The sequence below is a fragment of the Pseudophryne corroboree genome, chromosome 1 (genome assembly GCF_028390025.1).
Source record: "Pseudophryne corroboree isolate aPseCor3 chromosome 1, aPseCor3.hap2, whole genome shotgun sequence".
Taxonomy (NCBI): domain Eukaryota; kingdom Metazoa; phylum Chordata; class Amphibia; order Anura; family Myobatrachidae; genus Pseudophryne; species Pseudophryne corroboree.
The window spans coordinates 200,413,670-200,439,017 of NC_086444.1; the positions used below are offsets into that span (position 1 = coordinate 200,413,670).

General features: G+C 45.5%; 1 protein-coding gene across 5 annotated transcripts in view; it reads right to left on the bottom strand.

Moving 5' to 3' along the window:
- Window positions 1–25,348, bottom strand: part of ARB2A (ARB2 cotranscriptional regulator A) — a 792,581-nt gene that overhangs the window by 457,568 nt on the left and 309,665 nt on the right. The window lies entirely within an intron of this gene.

The window sequence follows — 25,348 nt, forward strand, 5'->3', positions numbered from 1 at the left end:
GTTCCAGAAACAGCAAGAAATCAGTTCAGTAATTTCAGAAATGAATAAAATAAGTATCTTTGCACTTGTCACTTTAGGGTAGTATGGATGTGACCGGTATATATCAAAATAGGGCTACAGTAGGGATCTCAAAGATGATTTAATAGGTATTTGTACATATTTCAACTAAATAAGATAAAGCAAAAGTTTTTTCTTATACAGAACTATCATCCTTCATGGTAACTACATTGTTCATGTAGAGTGACACGATGCTAGAGGTATCTCTTCGGACAAGGCATCAGATCACAGAAGCCAGCAGAAGGCGTCTATTTACACAAGATGACACCTGTGGCGTACCTCCCAACTTCTGTAATTCACAGTGGGGAACATGCTGCGCTTAAGGCGCGGCAGCAAAGGGGGTGGGGCCTCATGAAAACGAGCGGAGCCTCGGGAGAAGGGCGGGGCCTTGCACTATGATCCCTATTTTCTGTTATTTTGGGGCGTGCCCAGCGCTTCCCGAGCAGCTGGGCAGCCCCTTCCTCTCCTCCAAACACTGTTCAGATGTTCAGTTCACTGCATGGCATCTATTCACTGATCACCAGCTGCTTTACAGAGCAGAGCAGCGGTGATCACTGGTTCTCCCAACTGTCCCCCCTGCCTGCGGGACACTGCGACCCGCGGGAGGGACAGCGGGACAGTGTCTGAATAGTGGGACTGTCCCGCTGAAATCGGGGACAGTTGGGAGGTATGCTATGGCATTAGCATATTTTAGTTGTGTACAAAGACACAGATGCTGTGTGTTCTGCGGCCAATTCTTAATCAGGCCCTGTGTCAGTGGTGCTTTATTGGACAACTGCACAGTCCTGACACTTTTGCAATTTGCTTTATGCATCTGTGCTGGGAAAGAGAATCTTTAGGCAGGTACACACTAGACGATTTTGAACCAATAAAGATTTCCCTTGAAATGTCCCCAGCTGAAAGATAAAAAATGAAAGCTATTGAGCTTACACACTGAACTATATCATTCAGCAATGTCACCCCTCCCATACCTGAACATGCATACATATAGCCTAAATTGAACTGCATGTTCAGTTGATAAAGATAAATAATAACGGCCCTTGCGGGTGCTTATCATTATCGTACATACACACTGGACGATATTCACAATAATAACTTTATCGTGCATATCGTCCACTTAAATCGCCTAGTGTGTGTCCCGCTTTAGTTATCTTATGCAATAATAATTAGGGACTAATAAGAAAATAAGAATTTACTTACCGATAATTCTATTTCTCATAGTCCGTAGTGGATGCTGGGGACTCCGTAAGGACCATGGGGAATAGCGGCTCCGCAGGAGACTGGGCACATCTAAAGAAAGCTTTAGGACTATCTGGTGTGCACTGGCTCCTCCCCCTATGACCCTCCTCCAAGCCTCAGTTAGGATACTGTGCCCGGACGAGCGTACACAATAAGGAAGGATTTTGAATCCCGGGTAAGACTCATACCAGCCACACCAATCACACCGTATAACCTGTGATCTGAACCCAGTTAACAGCATGATAACAGAGGAGCCTCTGAAAGATGGCTCACAACAATAATAACCCAATTTTTGTAACAATAACTATGTACAAGTATTGCAGACAATCCGCACTTGGGATGGGCGCCCAGCATCCACTACGGACTATGAGAAATAGAATTATCGGTAAGTAAATTCTTATTTTCTCTAACGTCCTAAGTGGATGCTGGGGACTCCGTAAGGACCATGGGGATTATACCAAAGCTCCCAAACAGGCGGGAGAGTGCGGATGACTCTGCAGCACCAAATGAGAGAACTCCAGGTCCTCCTCAGCCAGGATATCAATTTTGTAGAATTTTTCAAACGTATTTGCTCCTGACCAAGTAGCTGCTCGGCAAAGTTGTAAAGCCGAGACCCCTCGGGCAGCCGCCCAAGATGAGCCCACCTTCCTTGTGGAGTGGGCATTTACAGATTTTTGGCTGTGGCAGGCCTGCCACAGAATGTGCAAGCTGAATTGTACTACAAATCCAACGAGCAATAGTCTGCTTAGAAGCAGGAGCACCCAGCTTGTTGGGTGCACACAGGATAAACAGCGAGTCAGATTTCCTGACTCCAGCCGTCCTGGAAACATATATTTTCAGGGCACTGACAACGTCTAGCAACTTGGAGGCCTCCAAGTCCCTAGTAGCCGCAGGCACCACCAATAGGTTGGTTCAGGTGAGACGCTGAAACCACCTTGGGGAGAAACTGAGGACGAGTCCTCAATTCCGCCCTGTCCGAATGGAAAATCAGATAAGGGCTTTTTCAGGATAAAGCCGCCAATTCTGACACGCGCCTGGCCCAGGCCAGGGCCAACAGCATGACCACTTTCCATGTGAGATATTTTAACTCCACAGATTTAAGTGGTTCAAACCAATGTGACTTTTGGAACCCAAAACTACATTGAGATCCCAAAGTGCCACTGGAGGCACAAAAGGAGGCTGTATATGCAGTACCCCTTTTACAAACGTCTGAACTTCAGGGACTGAAGCTAGTTCTTTTTGGAAGAAAATTGACAGGGCCGAAATTTGAACCTTAATGGACCCCAATTTCAGGCCCATAGACACTCCTGTTTGCAGGAAATGTAGGAATCGACCCAGTTGAATTTCCTCCATCGGGCCTTACTGGCCTCGCACCACGCAACATATTTTCGCCAATTGCGGTGATAATGTTTTTGCGGTTACATCCTTCCTGGCTTTGATCAGGATAGGGATGACTTCATCCGGAATGCCTTTTTTCCTTCAGGATCCGGCGTTCAACCGCCATGCCGTCAAACGCAGCCGCGGTAAGTCTTGGAACAGACAGGGTCCTTGCTGGAGCAGGTCCCTTCTTAGAGGTAGAGGCCACGGATCCTCCGTGAGCATCTCTTGAAGTTCCGGTTACCAAGTCCTTCTTGGCCAATCCGGAACCACGAATATAGTGGTTACTCCTCTCCATCTTATCAATCTCAGTACCTTGGGTATGAGAGGCAGAGGAGGGAACACATACCCTGACTGGTACACCCACGGTGTTACCAGAGCGTCTACAGCTTATTGCCTGAGGGTCCCTGGACCTGGCGCAATACCTGTCGAGTTTTTAATCAAGTGGAAGACTTCTGGGTGAAGTCCCCACTCTCCCGGGTGGAGGTCGTGCTGAGGAAGTCTGCTTCCCAGTTGTCCACTCCCGGAATGAATACTGCTGACAGTGCTATCACATGATTTTCCGCCCAGCGAAGAATCCTTGCAGCTTCTGCCATTGCCCTACTGCTTCTTGTGCCACCCTGTCTGTTTACGTGGGTGACTGCCGTGATGTTGTCCGACTGGATCAACACCGGCTGACCTTGAAGCAGAGGTCTTGCTAAGCTTAGAGCATTGTAAATGTCCCTTAGCTTCAGGATATTTATGTGAAGTGATGTCTCCAGGCTTGACCATAAGCCCTGGATATTCCTTCCCTGTGTGACTGCTCCCCAGCCTCGCAGGCTGGCATCAGTGGTCACCAGGACCCAGTCCTGAATGCCTAATCTGCGGCCCTCTAGAAGATGAGCACTCTGCAACCACCACAGGAGGGACACCCTTGTCCTTAGTGACAGGGTTATCCGCTGATGCATCTGAAGATGCGATCCGGACCATTTGTCCAGCAGGTCCCACTGGAAAGTTCTTGCGTGGAATCTGCCGAATGGGATTGCTTCGTAGGAAGCCACCATTTTACCCAGAACCCTTGTGCATTGATGCACTGAGACTTGGCTCGGTTTTAGGAGGTTCCTGACTAGCTCGGATAACTCCCTGGCTTTCTCCTCCGGGAGAAACACCTTTTTCTGGACTGTGTCCAGGATCATCCCTAGGAACAGAAGACACGTCGTCGGAACCAGGTGCGATTTTGGAATATTGAGAATCCAATCGTGCTGCCGCAACACTACCTGAGATAGTGCTACACCGACCTCCAACTGTTCCCTGGATCTTACCCTTATCAGGGAATTGTCCAAGGAAGGGATAACTAAAATTCACTTCCTTCGAAGGAATATCATCATTTCGGCCATTACCTTGGTAAAGACCCGGGGTGCCGTGTACCATCCATACAGCAGCGTCTGAACTGATAGTGACAGTTCTGTACCATAAACCTGAGGTACCCTTGGTGAGAAGGGTAAATTTTGACATGAAGGTAAGCATCCTTGATGTCCCGAGACATCATGTAGTCCCCTTCTTCCAGGTTCGCAATCACTGCTCTGAGTGACTCAATCTTGAATTTGAACCTCTGTACGTAAGTGTTCAAAGATTTTAGATTTAGAATCGGTCTCACCGAGCCGTCCGGCTTCGGTACCACAACAGTGTGGAATAATACCCCGTTCCCTGTTGCAGGAGGGGTATCTTGATTATCACCTGCTGGGAATACAGCTTGTGAATGGCTTCCAAAACTGTCTCCCTGTCAGAAGGAGACATCGGTAAAGCCGACTTTAGGAAACGGCTAGGGGGAGACGTCTCGAATTCTAATTTGTACCCCTGAGATATCACCTGAAGGATCCAGGGGTCTACTTGCGAGTGAGCCCACTGCGCGCTGAAATTCATTGAGACGGGCCCCCCACCGTGCCTGATTCTGCTTGTAAAGCCCCAGCGTATACTGAGGGCTTGGCAGAGGCGGGAGAGGGTTTCTGTTCCTGGGAACTGGCTGATTTCTGCAGCCTTTTTCCTCTCCCTCTGTCACGGGGCAGAAATGAGGAACCTTTTGCCCGCTTGTCCACGAAAAGACTGCGCCTGATAATACGGCGTCTTCTCATGTTGAGAGGCGACCTGGGGTACAAACGTGGAATTCCCAGCTGTTGCCGTGGCCACGAGGTCTGAAAGACCGACCCCAAATAACTCCTCCCTTAATAAAGCAATACTTCCAAATGCCGTTTGGAATACGCATCACCTGACCACTGACGTGTCCATAACCCTCTACTGGTAGAAATGGACAACGCGCTTAGACTTGATGCCAGTCGGCAAATATTCCGCTGTGCATCACGCATATATAAAAATGCATCTTTTAAATGCTCTATAGGCAAAAATATACTGTCCCTATCTAGGGTATCAATATTTTCAGTCAGGGAATCCGACCACGCCAACCCAGCACTGCACATCCAGGCTGAGGCGATTGCTGGTCGCAGTATAACACCAGTATGTGTGTAAATACCTTTTAGGATACCCTCCTGCTTTCTATCAGCAGGATCCTTAAGGGCGGCCATCTCAGGCGAAGGTAGAGCCCTTACAAGCGTGTGAGCGCTTTATCCCCCCTAGGGGGTGTTTCCCAACGCACCCTAACCTCTGGCGGGAAAGGATATAATGCCAATAACATTTTAGAAATTATCCGTTGTTATCGGGGGAAACCCACGCATCATCACACACCTCATTTAATTTCTCAGATTCAGGAAAACTACAGGTAGTTTTTCCTCACCGAACATAATACCCCTTTTTTGGTGGTACTCGTATTATCAGAAATGTGTAAAACATTTTTCATTGCCTCAATCATGTAACGTGTGGCCCTACTGGAAGTCACATTCGTCTCTTCACCGTCGACACTGGAGTCAGTATCCGTGTCGGCGTCTATATCTGCCATCTGAGGTAACGGGCGCTTTAGAGCCCCTGACGGCCTATGAGACGTCTGGACAGGCACAAGCTGAGTAGCCGGCTGTCTCATGTCAACCACTGTCTTTTATACAGAGCTGACACTGTCACGTAATTCCTTCCAACAGTTCATCCACTCAGGTGTCGACCCCCTAGGGGGTGACATCACTATTACAGGCAATCTGCTCCGTCTCCACATAATTTTTCTCCTCATACATGTCGACACAAAAGTACCGACATACAGCACACACACAGGGAATGCTCTGATAGAGGACAGGACCCCACTAGCCCTTTGGGGAGACAGAGGGAGAGTTTGCCAGCACACACCAGAGCGCTATATATATACAGGGATAACCTTATATAAGTGTTTTTTCCCCTTATAGCTGCTGTATAGTTAATACTGCGCCTAATTAGTGCCCCCCTCTCTTTTTTTAACCCTTTCTGTAGTGTAGTGACTGCAGGGGAGAGACAGGGAGCTTCCCTCCAACGGAGCTGTGAGGGGAAATGGCGCCAGTGTGCTGAGGAGATAGGCTCCGCCCCCTTTTTCGCGGACTTTTCTCCTGCTTTTTTATGGATTCTGGCAGGGGTTAAATGCATCCATATAGCCCAGGAGCTATATGTGATGCATTTTTTTGTCATCCAAGGTGTTTTTATTGCGTCTCAGGGCGCCCCCCCCCAGCGCCCTGCACCCTCAGTGACCGAAGTGTGAAGTGTGCTGAGAGCAATGGCGCACAGCTGCAGTGCTGTGCGCTACCTTGTTGAAGACAGGACGTCTTCTGCCGCCGATTTTCCGGACCTCTTCTGCCTTCTGGCTCTGTAAGGGGGCCGGCGGCGCGGCTCTGGGACCCATCCAAGCTGGGCCTGTGATCGTCCCTCTGGAGCTAATATCCAGTAGCCTAAGAAGCCCAATCCACTCTGCACGCAGGTGAGTTCGCTTCTTCTCCCCTTAGTCCCTCGATGCAGTGAGCCTGTTGCCAGCAGGTCTCACTGAAAATAAAAAACATAATCTAAAACTTTCACTAAGAAGCTCAGGAGAGCCCCTAGTGTGCACCCTTCTCGTTCGGGCACAGAGATCTAACTGGGGCTTGGAGGAGGGTCATAGGGGGAGGAGCCAGTGCACACCAGATAGTCCTAAAGCTTTCTTTAGATGTGCCCAGTCTCCTGCGGAGCCGCTATTCCCCATGGTCCTTACGGAGTCCCCAGCATCCACTTAGGACGTTAGAGAAATAGCCACTGATAGGTGGGGGGTAGGCTTTTCCATCTATATTTACTCAAGTATCACAGTTTAGAAATACAACAATGCAACTAAAAAACGACTCAGGAAGACCCCACCTGCATATGAGACAAATCCCGCACCCATTGGGAGATTATACTGTATTTTGTTTTCAAGCCATTTGCTGAACAACAAGGTATCCTGGAGTACAACTGCTGACGTGGTGCCTCTGGGAATCCAGGATTTCCATTACAATTTATTTCCATACACAAGTTAATAAGGAGAACAATGAAGATGCTGACAAAGATCAACAAGAACATCTCCGTGATTATGATCTTGTTTATAACTGAACAACGTGGGGAACTGGCCAGGTAACTGCAGTGTCTGCTGAGCATTTACTCCCTCTAACCAGCTGAGAGGAGCGGCCGAGCAACAAACATTCAGTGTGGCCAGTAGTAGTGGAGCTAGGTAGGTAGGGGTGTTGAACACAAATATATATATATATATATATATATATATATATATATATATACACATACACATATACACACACACACATATATATATATATATATATATATATATATATATATATATATATACACACACATACGCTTAGCAGTGGCTTTATTCGGTACACCCTTCCAGTACTGGGCAGTGAACACTGTACCTCTAGAACAGAGGTTCTCAAACTCGGTCCTCGGGGGCACACACAGTGCATGTTTTGCAGGTCTCCTCACAGAATCGCAAGTGAAATAATTAGCTCCACCTGTGGACCTTTTAAAATGTGTCAGTGAGTAATTAATACACCTGTGCACCTGCTGGGTTACCTGCAAAACATGCACTGTGTGTGCCCCCGAGGACCGAGTTTGAGAACCTCTGCTCTAGAACGCAGAACAGTCTAAATGACATGGAGTCTAAGAGGTGTTGAAACCTTACAGAGATTCTGGTCCATTCTGACATGATAGCATCACATTTCCCCCATTCTGTTTTTAGGTCTCACCACCAATCTAACCCCTTCACCACGTCTGCATGTTTGTACACCTGGAGTTGACTTCATGTGATGATTATTTGAATAGATTTACAAAGCATGCTGACTATATGCTCTCAGCAGTATGGTTAAAGCACAGTTTTACGCTGGTGCATAAAACATGGGTGACATTTCTACAGGGTCTGCAAGTCTACACTCCTATTTCTACAAAAGAGGTGCAGAGTGCACACTTATTTTACCATTACCTTTTCACCAGTTCTCAGATAACTGTCACCAGAGTCTATATCAATCTTACAGCAAACATAAAGCTTTGTGTTTGCAGGATGCATGTATACTTTGGGTTATGGTAAATATGGAATACAGTATACTACTGGAAATATTTACAGGCCATACTTTAGAGGCAAGATATAAAGCTCCGTACTATTCCAGTGATATACATGTCCTCAGTCGCAGCTTAAGATGAATGCATCAAAATTCATCCATCCATTTGTACTAAGGAGGCTTTCCTTTGTGTGCTCATTCCGTATGAAAGCAACCAGATGTTTTCACCATCTGCAGCCTTTGCGAGGGAAGTTGGTGGTCTCCATGCAGTTTACATTGCACAGGTGTGCACATAACAACATCACTGCCATAATCTGTGTACATTTTGGCAGGCAGTGGAGAGGGCAGAAACGTGTTCTGCGGGGAGATGGAACTGCAATGCTCAGAGTACAACGTAACTCCCTCTGATTCACTAGTCACATTTTAGTATTATTTCAGGAAATGGAACACTGCAAACACAGGTCAGCAATTTAAGTGTGTCTGTGGTTAAAAGCACAAGGACACTGGTAACATGCAAACCCGGAGTGGGCACAGAGATGGCAGACAAAGCTCCCTAAATTAGGGAAGAGATAACCAAATTATTAAGGTTATAGGCCCTACACACTGAAAGATTTCAGTGAACGATATGAACGTTCTTGTTCATTAATGAACGAGAACTCGTTCATATCGTCCAGTTTGTAGGCACCAACGATGAACGATGCGCGGCCCCGCGCTCGTTCATTGTTGGTGCCAGATCACTTATGCATGCAAGTCAATAGTGACAAACTCGTCCATATTAGCATGCATTGCTATGGAGCCATGTGATGGGAGGAGTGAAGAAACTTCACTCCCCAATCACCTCCCCCCCGCCGCCGGGTCGCCAGTCTGCTGTATCGTCCGTCGGGCAGCTCGGTGGCGAGTCGCCGAGTCTGTAGGGCCCATTAGTGTCCCTTTAAAAATCCATGATGTATATCAATGCACTTGGAATATTTAATGGGGTTAAAAAGGTTTCATATGAATAAAAAGAGGACACAAAGTCATAACGGAAGTTAAATGATGTATAAACAGAGGGGGGAAAAAAGTTTAACATCGCAACTCTGTAACTCAACATTGCAACACCTCTGCGGGGTCCAAGGAATAATCTGTGATGCTGGTGGTCACTAGATGCCACCACCGCAGGGTGCATTACTGCTAATTTAATACAACCCAAGAACTTTAATTATCTGCAATAAATGTATATGTGCTATTAGTCATAGTTATAGACTTTGTGGCTGCCTTCACTGGGAGGAGGCAGTCAGGTCAGCATAACGATGAACGATGTGAGGGGCATGGCTTGTCATAGGGGGTGTGAAGTGGTGGAAGAAGCGGTGGGTAGGGATGTGGCTGTGCATTTGCATAATTGTAGCCACGCCTCCCACTGTACAATGCTGACATTACCAGCATTGTACAGTGGGGGCGTGGCTACAATGACGTGATTCATCACAAATCCCCTGGAATACCCAATTTCACAGATGGCTTAAGGTAGGGTGCCATACGTGGAGTCCAGCTCTGGGAGGCTTGCCCAGTTCCCCGAGGAACCAGGAGTGCCACACGTTTTTGCGGGGTCCTCCTGGCCATTCCAGGAGAGTATGCAAGTATGCTGTTAGTTAATAATCTGTTGAGATAAGTGTAAATACAGCACAATACATGAATGGTGTGAAAACCTATATTAACAGCTGTGAGGTATATGTTTTCAGAGTGACAAGAAATATCTACTGTAAGTGACAACAATAGGAATAGGTTTTGCATATGTTTATAATTTGCTTCATGCTATCTTCCTATTTATTCTTCCTTACTATCTCTCAGTGCTGCAGCCGGAGCTTATGCTCCCCACAAATCAACCAGGTGGTCCAGGAACAATACTACCTGTGGGCAGGTGGTGCAGTGGCTGAAAGTGTCATTACCTAACAATAACAAAGCAGCTACAAGCTACTGGAGTAGCATTTCTCTCTTAAAAAATTAGCTACATACAAGAGCGACATACAAAGTTTTAAAACTAATTTTAAAGTACAATTTCCTTTTTAAAATATTTAGTGTGATCCGAAATCGTCCCAAGGCACAAAAGTTAAAAGAACAGAGTGTAATTAAAAGGACAGTAGAAATGATTTCATTACAAATGTTCTTTTTTTTTTCCATTTTCATTCAGGGACTGTCTGAGCGCGGTGCACTAGTAACGCTGCAGAAACGGGGAGGAGTGACTCGCAAATTAAAGGTCAGAGTTGTGATTTCAGTCAGCTTCCCATGGAGGACAAAACTAAACTTTATGACTCCAGTTTATTGCTCAGATTAGCAGAGTTTTGAGAGCAGTGAAGTAGAAAATAATTTAAATCTCAAAAATGCATCCTGTGGTCAATTACACTTAACTCCGACCACAGCCACATTAGTCAAACACACATTATCCAGGAGTTTAGTTTAACAACTTACAGGGTTAGAAATCAATCAATTTACTGAAAGGGGGAAAAAAATAATATTAATAGACACTTCATCCGGTTGCAGCAGGAAGGTTACTGTGGAAATGTGTTTTTTATTTGCTAAACATATATTTTTATTGCTTTTCGTTTCAGCAAACTAGGCTCAAATAATGATTCAATGATCCCTTTTTAGCTTTGCATCCTAAAACCCGAGGTGATAAAGCAAGCTGCTCATTCTAGGCTCAATAACGGTGTCGCAGCACAGTTTGCCTGATAAAGTGATCATACTAGATCAGCTACAAGCATTATTTTACTTTGTGTGGAAAGACAGTTTTTTTTCTCCATAAATCTTTTATGATCCAAGACTAGCTATGCATAATACCCTTGTACCACACTAAATCTCTGTGCTGCCTTACAGTCTCAGCCTGCATTGCACCTTGTGCTTAAGATGCACAATATTTTTGAAACTTTTTTTTTCTTTTTACTTACGCGTTTAGAGATGGTGAGACATATTGACAATAATCACAAGCATGAAGCGTGAAAAAGTCTAATCGCAGAGAGAGGAGAGTTGGGCAATCAGACAATATGAAGCGAACAGGTGCAGGTATATGTACATTGTATCTGGGGAAGCATCAGCTCGTGGGGGGTAATGCACTAAACGGTAAAGGTGGAATTACGCCATTTGTAAATGGCTCTCCCAGGTGCATTGAAACGTTGGTGGTATAGATCATTAATCCGCTGTAATTTCGCTTCATTGAATGAATGGCTGAAAGGCACGGCTGTGAAAATATAATTATATTTTGCTTAAGCATATAGACAGACCCTGCGATCATTTTGCACTTGCTGCTCATTATAACTGGCTGTCTGTGCTTTGTGCTGGGATTCTTTTGTCAAGATTAACAGACGAGCACAGTGTGAAGATGTGGTGAAGTAGTTCAGATGCTTTCAATAGAAGGACTTAAATTTTCTCTATCAGAGGGAGGAGTGTTTCTCCTCAGTCTGGGAGAAGAGACAAATAGTTATGTCAAACAACGAAACCATATAGCGCTGGACAAATTGCTCACTGAGATGGCCACATATATTAGCCCAAAATGCCAGAGGATTAAGCGAGATAACACAGACATACAGTGCCCGCTATATATATCTATAAGCTTGCTGAATTAACATTATACTCAAGCCAATCATTGTAATAACATGATATGTTTTGTAGATCAATGTTGAATGTAAAAGGCAGCCTTGTGTCCCTAAGATACCTCATTTAATAGTTATTGTTTGGGAAAGCAGAAAAAATAACATATTTTCAGCAATAATTTGACCACTGGGGGCACTGTTCCATTAGCGTCTACTTCTAATATTTAATAATACATTTGCTTAGAACGCTGCAGGGCAGCTACTGTTAAACCTAGAGCTGGGACTATTCTGAACTTTTAACCCCTACAGAATTGGCTTTAATATGGTCTATTTTGTACACAGAGAGGTAAAGTTGGACATAAACACCTGAATCCCTCCCCACTTATACTGATAGCTATAGTTATGTGGATGCTGCAATTATTACCGAGATATTTGCAACCACTTCAATAAAACAAATTTCCTTTTCAGTCTTTTAAAGGGGAAGGTGATGGTCGGTTGTTTGTACTGGTTTAATCTAAATTTTCAATTTGTCTTTGCATCTTAGTTTAATTTCCATTTATATAGCAAATGCAACTTTGCTGTCATAACACTGTCTGGACATATGCTATATTGTGGATGATTTGTGCACTGTATGTTAGCTTTTACTACTGAGGCCGATATTCAATCGCCCACGGTACTTTACCATGGGTAATTAACGGGGGTAGCCTCGGGCTTTAAAGTGGGAGACTATTCAATTAGCCTTCAATTCGACTTTTCACGACAGGCATGTTAGCACCCGTTAACTTTGTGCATGGAATTCGATAACTCCCGAGGCTCCGGTGACTTTCTTTCGCCAGCCAGAGGCTGGTGAAAAAAACTCAGAGTCTGCTAGCTTTCGTAGCTAAAGTAATAGCCCCAGGGGATTGATTACCCACGGAAAAGTAGCGCGGGGATTTGAATATCGGCCAAAGACTGTGAAACTCATCTCCTGTCATATACCGGGTGCCTATACTACTATTGTCCCCAGCAGTATACCAGGCACATAAAGTGGATTTCAAGAGGGGTGTTTCCAAAATGCTTGATTTTAGAGCAAGTGTATCCAGCCCATGAAGTGGTCATAAAAATGTTAAACATCGAATCATTATCATAATAATATAATTCTAATAGAACTGGTCCCTGATCTAAATTAGGTAATTGGGAGATGACCAAATTGCGGCTGTGACACGTGCTCGTCAAACGAATGCACCTGGCATGCACCCAAGCTCCCACTACATTTGCCGTGCAAATTATTTTATTTATATATGGTCTATTTTTGTGGCCAAGATAAGGTAATTGGGATTTCTAAATAAGCGGACCATGGGGCATTTTTATATTATAAAGAATTATAAACAATTTTACACAGGTTTTTGTTTGTGATCAGTATATCAAGGAAATTAATGTTGTCTTTAGTCTGTGGTCCCGACATCGGAAAACAAAGATACATCTGTAACATTGAATTACACTATTTCCTTTCCAAAATCTGAAGAGGAGTGGAGATTCCACCAACGACCATTAATTATGAAAGAAAGGGGGTAATTCCGACTTGATCGCTCGCTAGCAGTTTTTAGCAGCCGTGCAAACGCATAGTCGCCGCCCACAGGGGAGTGTATTTTCGCTTTGCAGGAGTGCGAACGCCTGTGCAGCAGAGCGACTGCAAACACATTTTGTGCAAAACAAGACCAGCTCTGTAGTTACTTATCTTGTGCAATGATTGCTGCGACGAGTGACACGGTAATGACGTCAGATACCCGCCCGGCCACGCCTGCGTTTTTCCACACACTTCCAGAAAACGGTCAGTTGCCACCCAGAAACGCCCTCTTCCTGTCAATCTCGTTGCGTCCGGCTGTGCGATTGGAATCGTCGGTAGAAGCAGTGCAAAACCACAAAAAACTTTGTACCCGTCTGACGCGCGTGCGCATTGTGGTGCATACGCATGCACAGATTAGCCATTTTTTACACTGATCGCTACGCAGCGAACAACGGCAGCTAGTGATCAACTCGGAATGACCCCCATAATTATTAAAATTAGAATAAGTAAAAATAACCATTGGCTGGACCTTGTAAAGTAAAGTAAACTCCAAATACAATTACAGATATTTATATTAAGCTAATAATTATTTCATATACTGTAACAATGCTTTCACTGCTGCACCTTCAGTGTTATTGAATATGTACTGTAACATAACAAATGCTCTGAAATCCGATCAATACAGTAAATATCCACAAAGAATTAACATTAAGGAAAATTCAAGAATAGAAAACAAAAATGTGTCCTATAAATTGCTTAACCTATACAAAGGTCAGTAGTTTAAAAGGTTCTATTTGCATCCACCCCAGTTCTTGAGTGCGGTAGAAGGAATCATATAACACCCAGAATATAGAGTGAACGGCATGAATGTTAGGGTCATAGCCAATGTCACTGTGTACGTGCCCCCTGCTGTATTGTACCTCTTGGGGTAGTAAGTCTACAACAGTCCCATGGTGCTAGCATTACAAAGGTGTATAGGATCACAGAGCTGGGGCAGAAGAGAGCAAGGTGCATGGTGTCCTGATTACATCAGAGGTAAGAGGCTGGTGTTTCACATACTGGAGGTTTTTTTATTTTATTTACTAATATAGTCTTACAAATAACGTTTTGTATCCTATTTGAATGTAACCCCCTTTTTTTGTGCAGATTTAATAAGACCTTATTGACAACACACCTAAAACTAGTTAAATGTTAATTCTGAGGGTCCTCCACTGCACACCAGTAACCTGACAATAAATTAGTTAACACCCAAGATATAACATTGCACTTTTTCTTTTGAATACGTATATATAAAATAAATGCATTTCAGCACATTAGTTTTTTTTTCCTACTTGTTAAATGGCCAAGTATTGGGTGGTAGAACTCCAATGGGGTGAAAGGTGAAACCCTTATTACCAAGTCCAGATGTTAAACCCTTTCCATACCATCAGAACATGATAAATTGTTACATTTGCTGCTTCAAAAGCTATCAAGCACTAGATGCGGTGGCCACGTACACAACCACCAACAACGCCTTTATATAAAACATGTTTATTACATTTCCAAAATAAATAGTCACAAACTCTAAAATACATGGAAATTAATGGTTTTAACAGAATCAAAAACCAACATATTCCTAAGGGGATTTTACCATTTCCACATTAACCAACCTAATTATTGAGAATTAATCATTCAAATTACCAGATAATTAGCTCATTAGTGGAAACTGGTTAAGCAATGGATTCTCCTGTTGCAATATTTTGATCATAAAATGTATCGGCTGATTAAAGTCAGTCATTGGAATGTGTTTGTCAATACCAGGCCATGGTGAGAGCAGATGAAAGCTGACAAGTTCTAACCATTCACTTAACCTACATAAAACTTTCTGGGACAATGAGACCCACATATCATGTGTCAGAAGGCAGTGTTCAGCGGCTAATTGGAGCAAGGTGTGCATTGTACCAGTCACAGCCTGGATTCTAACCTTGATCTTTTTCAAAACAGGTTTCAGTGCACATAATTCTTTGTACCCAGAAAATAGATTACACCGTGCATACGTTCAAAGAAAACCTTTTACTTGCTCTGTTGCTGAATTTTTTTATAGACATTTCGCACCTCTCATCCACTGGTGAATGCAACAAGCTCTTGACTCAATTAAAAGTTCAAATTATTTAAATCACAGAAATAACACAAATGAACAGAAAATGCTAAATATTAAAAGGCAAAACTTGAGGAAGAAAATGTATGAAGTGTTCAAAAAAACCCATAGAAGTTCTAAATTACATTTAGCAGATGCTGCATCCACATTTGAAACAATGGGATTCATATGCTGTAAAAGTGACAATGTTAGCAATACATGTAAGCTCTGTGGACCAGGAAAGGAACTCCTATAGTTTGCCCGCCATACACCACCTTTATACATTAATGTGACAAGTACATCATTCGTCCTGCATGGGAAATTGTAGTTTGTTTTTTCCCCCGCAACAGGTGTCCAGTGAACACCCATCCTGTTGGCAAATATACACAACTGCACAAAGTGATGCAATCGTAGGTGTAAAACATTCCTAATCAAGTATAATGATGTTAATCATAAACTGTCGGGGTCACTGAGAATATACATGAGTGCTATTTTAAAAAATAAGAATTTACTCACCGGTAATTCTATTTCTCGTAGTCCGTAGTGGATGCTGGGGACTCCGTAAGGACCATGGGGAATAGACGGGCTCCGCAGGAGACTGGGCACTCTAAAAGAAAGATTAGGTACTATCTGGTGTGCACTGGCTCCTCCCTCTATGCCCCTCCTCCAGACCTCAGTTAGGGAAACTGTGCCCGGAAGAGCTGACACTACAAGGAAAGGATTTGGAATCCAGGGTAAGACTCATACCAGCCACACCGTATAACTTGTGATAACCATACCCAGTTAACAGTATGAACAACAACTGAGCCTCAATCAACGGATGGCTCATAACAATAACCCTTTGGTAAGCAATAACTATATACACGTATTGCAGAGGAAGTCCGTACTTGGGACGGGCGCCCAGCATCCACTACGGACTACGAGAAATAGAATTACCGGTGAGTAAATTCTTATTTTCTCTGACGTCCTAGTGGATGCTGGGGACTCCGTAAGGACCATGGGGATAATACCAAAGCTCCCAAACGGGCGGGAGAGTGCGGACGACTCTGCAGCACCGAATGAGCAAACTCAAGGTCCTCCTCAGCCAGGGTATCAAACTTGTAGAACTTAGCAAATGTGTTTGAACCCGACAAAGTAGCAGCTCGGCAAAGCTGTAAAGCCGAGACCCCTTGGGCAGCCGCCCAAGTAGAGCCCACCTTCCTTGTGGAATGGGCTTTTACTGATTTTGGATGCGGCAATCCAGCAGCAGAGTGAGCCAGCTGAATCGTGCTACAGATCCAGCGAGCAATAGTCTGCTTCGAAGCAGGAGCGCCAACCTTGTTGGCTGCATACAGAATAAACAGCGAGTCAGACTTTCTGACTCCCGACGTTCTGGAAACATAAATTTTCAAAGCCCGGACTACGTCCAGCAACTTGGAATCCTCCAAGTCCCTAGTAGCCGCAGGCACCACAATAGGTTGGTTCAAATGAAACGATGATACCACCTTAGGGAGAAATTGGGGAAGAGTCCTCAATTCTGCCCTGTCCATATGGAAGATCAGATAGGGTCTTTTACATAACAAAGCCGCCAATTCTGACACACGCCTAGCCGAAGCTAAGGCCAATAGCATGACCACTGTCCACGTGAGATATTTTAGCTCCACGGTCTTAAGTGGCTCAAACCAGTGGGATTTCAGGAAATCCAACACAACGTTAAGATCCCAAGGTGCCACTGGTGGCACAAAAGGAGGCTGAATATGCAGCACTCCCTTTACAAACGTCTGAACCTCAGGCAGTGAAGCCAGTTCTTTTTGAAAGAAAATGGATAGGGCCGAGATCTGAACCTTTATGGACCCTAATTTGAGGCCCATAGTCACACCTGACTGCAGGAAATGCAGAAAACGACCCAACTGGAAGTCCTCTGTAGGGGCCTTCCTGGCCTCACACCAAGCAACATATTTCCGCCATATGCGGTGATAATGCTTTGCTGTCACATCCTTCCTAGCTCTTATAAGCGTAGGAATTACTTCATCCGGTATACCCTTTTCCGCTAGGATCCGGCGTTCAACCGCCATGCCGTCAAACGCAGCCGCGGTAAGTCTTGGAACAGACAGGGCCCCTGCTGCAACAGGTCCTGTCTGAGAGGCAGAGGCCATGGGTCCTCTGTGACCATCTCTTGAAGTTCTGGGTACCAAGTCCTTCTTGGCCAATCCGGAACAATGAGTATTGTTCTCACTCCTCTTTTTCTTACTATTCTCAGTACCTTGTGTATGAGAGGAAGAGGAACAAACACATTTACCGACTGGAACACCCACGGAGTTACCAGTGCGTCCACAGCTATCGCCTGAGGGTCCCTTGACCTGGCGCAATATTTTTTTAGCTTTTTGTTTAGGCAGGACGCCATCATGTCCACCTGTGGCCGTTCCCACCGATTTGCAATCTGCTCGAAGACTTCTTGATGAAGTCCCCACTATCCCGGGTGGAGGTCGTGCCTGCTGAGGAAGTCTGCTTCCCAGTTGTCCACTCCCGGAATGAACACTGCTGACAGTGCTTGTACGTGATTCTCCGCCCAACAAAGAATCCTAGTGGCTTCCGCCATCGCCACCCTGCTTCTTGTGCCCCCTTGTCGGTTTACATGGGCGACTGCCATGATGTTGTCTGACTGAATCAGCACTGGTTGGTCTCGAAGCAGAGGCTCCGCTTGACTCAGGGTGTTGTATATGGCCCTTAATTCCAGTATGTTTATGTGCAGACGAGTCTCCTGACTTGACCACAGCCCCTGGAAGTTTATTCCCTGAGTGACTGCCCCCCATCCGCGGAGGCTTGCATCCGTGGTCACCAAAACCCAGTCCTGTATGCCGAACCTGCGGCCCTCGAGAAGATGAGCACTCTGCAGCCACCACAGAAGAGATACCCTGGCCCTCGGGGACAGGGCGATCAGCCGATGCATCTGAAGATGCGATCCGGACCACTTGTCCAACAGATCCCACTGAAAGGGGTGGTCTTCAGTATGCCGGCGGTCGGGCTCCCGGCGCTCAGTATACCGGCGCCGGGAGCCCGACAGCCGGCATACCGACACTTATTCTCCCTCGTGGGGGTCCACGACCCCCCTGGAGAGAGAATAAAATAGCGCGCCACCGTGCCCGTAGCGTGGCGAGCGCAGCGAGCTTGCAAGGGGCTTATTTGCGCTCGCCACACTGTCGGTAAGCCGGCGGTCGGGCTCCCGGCGCCGGTATGCTGGTCGCCGGGAGCCCGGCCGCCGGCATATCATAGTGAACCCCACTGAAAGATCCTGGCATGGAACCTGCCGAAAGGAATGGCTTCGTATGACGCTACCATCTTTCCCAGGACTTGCGTGCAGTGATGCACCGACACCTGCTTTGGTTTCAGGAGATCCCTGACCATGGTCACTAACTCCTGAGCCTTCTCCTCCAGGAGAAATACCTTCTTCTGTTCTGTGTCCAGAATCATGCCCAGGAAGGGCAGACGCGTCGTAGGAATCAGCTGCGACTTTGGAATATTCAGAATCCAGCCGTGCCGTAGCAACACTTCCTGAGAGTGCGCTACGCTGACCAACAACTGCTCTCTGGACCTCGCCTTTATGAGGAGATCGTCCAAGTACGGGATAACTGTAACTCCTTGCTTCCGGAGAAGTACCATCATCTCCGCCATTACCTTGGTAAAGACTCTCAGAGCCGTGGATAGACCAAACGGCAACGTGTGGAATTGGTAATGACAGTCCTGTACCACAAACCTGAGGTACTCCTGGTGAGGCAGATAAATGGGGACATGCAAGTACGCATCCTTGATGTCCAGAGATACCATAAAATCCCCCTCTTCCAGGCTGGCAATGACCGCTCTGAGCGATTCCATTTTGAACCTGAACTTTTTCATGTAAATGTTCAAGGATTTTAAATTTAGAATGGGTCTTACCGAACCGTCCGGTTTCGGTACCACAAACAGTGTGGAATAGTAACCCCTTCCCTGCTGAAGGGGGGGTACCATTATTATCACTTGCTGGAGGTACAGCTTGTGAATAGCCGTCAGGACTATCTCCCTCCCCGTGGGAGAAGCTGGCAAGGCGGATTTTAGGTAACGTTGAGGGGGCGTCACTTCGAATTCCAGCTTGTATCCCTGAGATACAATTTGTATAGCCCAAGGATCCACTTGTGAGCGAACCCACTGGTTGCAGAAATTTCGGAGACGCGCCCCCACCGCTCCTGGCTCCGCCTGTGGAGCCCCAGCGTCATGCGGTGGACTTAGTGAAAGCAGGGGAGGACTTTTGTTCCTGAGAACTGGCTGCATGGTGCAGCTTCTTTCCTCTACCCCTGCCTCTGGCAAGAAAGGATGCACTCTCTTGCTTTTTTGAGAACGAAAGGACTGCATTTGGTAATACGGTGCTTTCTTAGGCTGTGAGGAAACCTGTGGCAAGAAAGTCAACTTTCCAGCTGTTGCTGTGGATACGAGGTCCGAGAGACCGTCCCCAAACAATTCCTCACCCTTATAAGGCAAAACCTCCATGTGTTTTTTTAGAGTCGGCATCCCCTGTCCATTGCCGAGTCCATAAGACCCTCCTGGCAGAAATGGACATTGCATTTATTCAAGAGCCCAGCAGGCAAATGTCCCTCTGGGCATCCCGCATATATAAGACAACGTCTTTAATATGGCTAAGTGTTAGCAATACGGTATCCCTGTCCAGGGTATCCAACCCCTCTGACAGAGTATCTGTCCATGCTGCTACAGCACTGCACATCCAAGCTGAAGCAATAGCCGGTCTCAGTAGAGTACCAGAGTGTGTATACACAGACTTCAAGATACCTTCCTGCTTCCTATACGCAGGTTCCTTTAGGGCGGCCGTATCCTGAGACGGCAGGGCCACTCTTTTAGATAAGCGCGTCAGGGCCTTGTCAACCCTAGGGGAGGATTCCCAGTGTAACCTATCCGTTGGCGGGAAAGGGTACGCCATTAGTATTCTCTTGTGAATCACCACTTTCTTATCAGGGGAAGACCACGCTTCTTCACATAACTCATTTAATTCATGTGACGGGGGAAAAGTCACTGGCTGCTTTTTCTCCCCAAACATATTTACCCTCTTGTCAGGGACAGGGTCAGCCTCTGAAATGTGTAATACATTTTTCATTGCAATAATCATGTATCGGATGGCCTTAGTCATTTTGGGCTGTAATAGTGCCTCATCCTCGTCGACGCTGGAGTCGGACTCCGTGTCGACATCTGTGTCAACCAACTGAGATAGTGGGCGTTTTTGAGACGCTGGCGGCCTCTGAGGCGCCTGGGCAGGCCCGGGTTGAGAGCCCGGCTGTCCCCCGGCAGCAACATAATCAAATCTCTTATGTAATGAGTTTACATTGTCATTTAAGACCTTCCACATATCCATCCAATCAGGTGTCGGCACCGACGGGGGCGACACCACATTTATCTGCACTTGCTCCGCCTCCACGTAACCCTCCTCATCAAACATGTCGACACAGCCGTACCGACACACAGCACACACACAGGGAATGCTCTGACTGAGGACAGGACCCCACAAGGTCTATGGGGAGACAGAGAAAGAGTATGCCAGCACACACCACAGCGCTATATACACAGGGATACACACTACCAGAAGTGAATTTTTCCCAATAGCTGCTGTATCAATACACCTTTTGCCTAAATTTATGTGCCCCCCCTCTCTTTTTACCCTCTTAGTGCCAGGAGACTGCAGGGGAGAGCCTGGGGAGCGTCCTTCCAGCGGAGCTGTGAAGAGAAATGGCGCTGGTGTGCTGAGGAAGAAGGCACCGCCCCCTCAGCAGCGGGCTTCTGTCCCGCTGTTTCCGACTAAAAAATGGCGGGGGTTTTACACATATACAGTCACAGACTGTATTATGTGTCTTTTTTATGCCAAAGGTATTCTTATTGCTGCCCAGGGTGCCCCCCCCCCCCAGCGCCCTGCACCCTACAGTGACCGGAGTGTGTGGTGTGCAGTGGGAGCAATGGCGCACAGCTGCGGTGCTGTGCGCTACCTTAATGAAGACAGGAGTCTTCAGCCGCCGATTTCAACACCAACTTCTGATCTTCTGGCTCTGCGAGGGGGACGGCGGCGCGGCTCCGGGAACGGACGACCGAGGACCTTTGCCTGTGTTCGAACCCTCTGGAGCTAATGGTGTCCAGTAGCCTAAGAAGCGCAACCTAGCTGTGAACAGGTACGTTTGCTTCTCTCCCCTCGGTCCCACGTAGCAGTGAGTCTGTTGCCAGCAGATCTCACTGAAAATAAAAAATCTAACATTACTTTCTTTACTAGCAGGCTCAGGAGAGCCCACTAGGTGCATCCAGCTCTGGCCGGGCACAGATTCTAACTGAGGTCTGGAGGAGAGGCATAGAGGGAGGAGCCAGTGCACACCAGATAGTACCTAATCTTTCTTTTAGAGTGCCCAGTCTCCTGCGGAGCCCGTCTATTCCCCATGGTCCTTACGGAGTCCCCAGCATCCACTTGGACGTCAGAGAAAAAATTCTCATTGTATTTGGAAGAAATGGGAGATCCCGGGGGTGGCTCCCAGGTAAGTTAGCCCTCTGTCTGGATGCATTTTAGTATGAGCCCTTATCATGAGGCCTTACTGTAGTAGACAAATCACATGACCCTATGTGGAAACTGCCATTATGTAGTGTTAGGACTGCTGATATCGGAGAAGTCTTGACGCAGCCAACAGTTAAACATGTCTTTGCAAACGCATGTGATTAATTTCTTCAAAATTATATTACCAGATAGGTTCAGGTATTGTCACAGGTAATTTTTAGTGCGTTGGGGGGATACCGGGGGGGGGGGGGGGGGGGGGAAGAGAAGCCCCCCCCCCTCTGTCCGCTGTTTGTTTATGAGCCCTCCCTTTTCTAGCACCTGATATATAATTATCTCCAGGAATGACTGAGCAACTACCACTGTTTGTCTGTATTTGGAAGAAGGCAGATTTTAAATCCAGCATATAACCCTTTTAAGCATGAAATATGATAACCTATTGCAAGACTTTCAAAAAATGTTTTGATAATTAATGTTAAGTGCTTATAAAAATACTAAAAAGTTTTAGTTTTTTTAAAACTATAAAACTAAAAGACGTTATATGCGTATTCACTTTAGTGACCAACATGAATCTGTGATATAAAGCATTGGCCTATTTTCATGGAACAGTATTTTAACCGTGAAGTTTTCTTTTTTTGCAAAAAAGGTAAAATAAAAAACTAATGCCTGGTATGGTTCATATTTGTTCTGATCATGTTGCTTACTGTATGTTTTCACCAGAAACAAAAATCCTCTTAAACTGAAAACAATAAAAAAATGTATGCCTATTTATGAATATATTCATCCAGAAACAAAAATACCCTCAGTATTTATTACACAAATATCTTGATTTACTTCTGAGTTTGCATCATACCTAGAAAGTTAGCCTTTTCCGTGGACACAAAGGTTTAACTACTTAACTGACGATTTTTCCCTTCAAAAGCATTAACAACATTGTTTTTTTAACATTTATTTTATTTAATAAAGTTGAAAAAGTAGTTTTTTAAATATTTAAACATTATATTATGCACATCTGCAGAACGGATCTCCTCGTCAAAAACGGGGGGACAGTGCGGGACGACACAGTTGCATGAAATCTGACCATGCCAATTAAGTGGTGACACTGCATGCAGATACAGTGCATCTGGAAAGTATTCAGAGCGCTTCACTTTTTCCACATTTTGTTTGGTTATTCACGTTGTTATTATGGGGTATTGTGTGTAGAATTTTGAGGGAAAAAATGAATTTATTTCATTTTGGAAGAAGGCTGTAACATAACAAAATGTGGAAAAAGTGAAGCGTTGTGAATACTTTCCGGATGCACTGTATACTTAGTTTTACGTGTGCAAACTGCATTGTGCACCTTTTAGCATGTTCTGTATGTGTAAGCTTTGCCCAGTGATTTCCCACGCTGAACCTGATTTCATGAGTGCCCCCATACACGGCCCTGCGCTTCAATGGAGGTGGTGTCTCACTTGGTCTTCCTCTTAAACATTGCTCCATAGAGCCAGCATTGATCAATGCTCGCGCAATGGATGCTTTGAAGTCCAACTGAGGGCCTGATTCATATTTATAAGGAATTGCACAGCCGAAGTGAAGCTGTTGCGCAATTCCGTACAAATAAAATGCAAATACAGTAGGAGGCATCTGTAGGAGATAGACGCCTCCTGCATGCATCTACGAGATCCAAGTGCTGCCTCTGAGGGCTATCGGACGCGATTCGCAAGGTTTGCAGAGTGCAGTTAGTCTGCATAAGCTGAAGCTTACTCAGACTGGCAGTAGGATCAGAACACCCGGGTCTAGGAAATCTGCGTCCGACGACGCAAACCCTGGACCCAACCCGTCATTTTGAATAATGGTGCAGAACAGGTCTTGCGCAGTTACCTGGTTTCCTTACAAATCTGAATTAGAATTCAATGGCAAGAATAAAAACCTAACATTCACTACAGCAAAAATCACGAAGACGGGCATACACTGTATGGCTATTATATAAGGGAAAATATGTAGTTTAGACCAGTACAAGCCTAGCATGCAGTATGGGTCTTATTTTGCATGATTTCCACTTCATATGATTTTACATTAACTGTGAAAAAAATAAATGGAGTATTTGACCTTCTCTCAGTCATTTTATTTTGACCTTATTGTTTTTGTAATAATTACAAAAATTGCCACTATGTAGCATACCTTCTAATTTTGGTAGAGCTCCTAAGAAGAGGACACAGGCTGATTCAGTGATGGAAGCAGCCGCACGTCTGTACACAGCGGCCGCATCCATCTGGTCTGCACAAACGCATTGACCGCAGTGTGCGTGCACGACCCTTTTCCTTGCAGCCGGATCCTGAAAGGATGAGGCCGCAAGATGGTTGACAGCGGCGGGCGTTCAGGTAGCGGTGACGTGGCATTTTGCGGGTGTGGTGGGCCGAAAGAGGGCGTGTCGGGAACGGGGGGTTTTTGGCGGCTGCGTGATGTCACACGCAGCAGCTCTGATTAAAAAATTCCGGCAGACTGCATGACAAGGGTCAACCTTAATTCGATGCGTCTGCAATGTAATTGCGCACACCTCATAAGGCAGGGCCACACATGCTGGGCGGCCACCAGCATGTGAGGAGATAGGGCAGATCTTGCTGCGTATGCAGCAATTTGTGTCCATCTCTGAATCAGGTCCACAATGCACTAGTGATGTTAAAAGATAGTTTCTATATGAGATACCTAGCGTTTGCCCATGGCTTCTCTCACATGGATGTCTTTTATTGCTCAATGGAATTAATTTAAAGACAGTAGTGTCAATTAATATTGTGCTGTATATTTTATATTGTACACACTGATCAAAAAAAAATGTGTACACAATATTTGCAGTTTTTTCCATCAGAGATCAACACAAAAAGATGCTTGGGGCTACTAACATGTGAACAAGCCACATTAAGCTGCCCGTGGGAGAAGCAGCTAGTCCTGAGATCTACGCCTGCAGCCCTCAGCGTTTGCCCCTACAACTTGTTGATCGTCATAGCGAAGCAGACGCTTACAGGAAACTGCCGGCGCTTAAAATTGAAAAAGAAAACTGTTGGGGATAAGGGGTATGCATGGTACAAACACAATCTCACCTGTAACCTGTACCATATCACGTTAGAATCTCTGCCTCAATTAGGTTCCTCTGCAGAGCAGTCACTTTGAGTTTGGTTCTGTTGCATAATTTGGGCGCAGAAGCACGATTGGAACACCAACTTTCTGTGCAAAGCTCTGCATTAAATGAGTTCAGAAATTTCACTCATTTTGTCATTTTGGACTTGAGGAGCCTGCACATTGCACGCGGCGAGTGTCAAGCGTCGTTTTTTTCCTTTATTGCTCCTCTACCTGATGTCACATCGAAATCATACACAGCCAAGTTTCTCTCTAGGTCACTAAGCTATACAATAGTGAAAACCAGATTCAAATTCATCCAGCAGTTTTTGTGTGATGCAGGAACAG